Source organism: Vigna radiata, chromosome 8, assembly GCF_000741045.1.
Source record: "Vigna radiata var. radiata cultivar VC1973A chromosome 8, Vradiata_ver6, whole genome shotgun sequence".
NCBI classification, from domain to species: domain Eukaryota; kingdom Viridiplantae; phylum Streptophyta; class Magnoliopsida; order Fabales; family Fabaceae; genus Vigna; species Vigna radiata.
The window spans coordinates 22965620-22967895 of record NC_028358.1 but is presented as its reverse complement, the minus strand read 5'-3'; positions in this window follow the sequence as shown (position 1 = coordinate 22967895).

Here is a 2276-nt window from a genome sequence, read left to right as displayed (position 1 = left end):
GAATAGTTATTATACAATTCAAATTTCAGTGGAATCCTACAAAGATGCATGCATGCTTTCAATCCAACTTAGTTCACATAATCAATCTTTTTCCAACAGATGTTTTGTTCATGAATGATCAATCAACTAAACATAAATGTAAACATGGATTTAACAATTCTCACCAAGCAAGTCTTTCATTCAATCTCTCAAGTGTTTAGGAGGTCACTCTACTCTTTACTGTTCACATGTCACATAAAACAATATTGTCATTCATCTAAGACAATCAACATCTTCACATGCAAATGTCATCACAAGGACTTTTTCCAAGGCTTGTATTGTGGCTGGGGTTTCAAGAAAATTGGTTTTTCTAGAATACAAAATCCTTGAGTTAAGAGAGTGAACTCATCATTTAAAGTTCAAGCACACTCTTTTTAACCAGTCTCACTTATTCCCAACTTTTTCCCTTTTTCATTTTACATTGAGTTCACTTTACATGCTTTTCTCTTTTCTTCTTTTCTTTTCTTTCACATGCATTTTTCTTTTTCATTCTTTGGAACTCAATGCTTTTCTTTTTTCTTTTGCCTTTCACTTTCCCCATTCAACCCCAAACTTTAACCTTTTCAATACATATAATTATTCTCAACCCTAACTCAAGGTAAATCAATTCAAACAAGGGTTTTCATATTGTTTAAGGCCAAGGTTCAAAAAGGGTATATCATTTAAAATTCTTTTGGGTGAAAATTTGGCTAAATAAGGGTATTACAAGCATGGCCTTGATCATATGACATGCACATGCAATTCAATCAATTATCAAAATTAAGTCAATATCATTCATGATTCCCTGTAAACAGTGCACACAACAAGAAAACTCTGAAGCTCGATACCTCACATAATCATGCTTTCTCACTTCTCACATGAATCCTGCTTAGCATCAAAATCACAATCATGAATCACTTACTCATATATTCACATAGCTAGTGAACCATCAACCTGGATATCAACATTCACACATTCTCAATCATCATCCACAATCAATCATCAATAGCAAGTAACTCATCATGCAATAAAATTTAACCATCATTAGAATCAATGTACAAGCCAACCATAAACACAAGAATAAAACCTATACTACTAATTTAAAGTACAAGAGAAAAAGAAAAATCCTATTCTAGTGCAGATAACATCTATCAGTAGATGTTATCTCATCATCTTCCTCCATGGCTGGAGCTTCAGCTGCTCCAACTCTGATTCCTTCCTCTTGTTTCCCATAGTCTTGATCCTTTTTTCTAATGAGGAGATCCTGCATGCATCAAGTACAATTCACAAAACCACAAGAAATCTCATTACGCGTTACTAGAATACAAAAGTTCTTCCAAAGAATGTGGAGGAATCAACCCCAAATAGCTGGGCTCTCACAAAACCCCAAACTTGGATGAAAAAGTGATAAAAATTGGGTTTTCAAGAGAGAGGATGATAGGAGAAGTGTTGGGACATCTTTGAAAGAATGTTTGAAAGTGAAAGAGAGGTTATGCGTCTATTAGAGAGTGCTTGGGCGAACCCTAAGGGGTAAAAAAATCAGATAATCTTTTAAAATGCTTGTACCCCCAACGACGCCACAGTTCAGTTGTGCGCGATTTACACCCCTCTTTTTTTTTTCTTCTTTTTAAAACATTTTAACCCTTTAAACCTTTAATTTCAACTTTCAAAATTTAATTTTTATGCAATTCACAATCACTTATCTCACATATGTGACTAGAACGAGAATTAAAACATGCAAAATAAATCAATCAACTGGGTTGCCTCCCAGGCAACGCTTGTTTAACGTCACGAGCCTGACCCAAACCTTCCTTGTTAGAATCGGCTGCAGCGGAATTATTAGCGTAGAACAAACCAAGAGGGAGGGGGGGGGGNGAATTGGTTATATACTTTTATCGTGCCTTTTATTATTTTTCTCTTAATTTTTCTTACTAAGCTGATAATAAAATGTAAACAAGAGAGTAAGGGAAAGAGAAAAATGCACAAGTGATTTTATCCTGGTTCAGATCACAAGGATCCTACGTCCAGTCGCTTATCTCAAACAAGATAAACCTTTTTCACTATCACAAAACAATTACAAATATTATTCACAGAGAAAAATAATTTGTAAGAGTTTAGAAATACCACCTCTCTTGAAACCACAAGAGATGAACTTACAAACACCTCCTTTGAATATTCACAAAGGATGACCACCTCCTTCGAATGCTTCACGAAGGATGATTCTCTTCCAGGCACTTCCTCGGACACACCAAGGATGA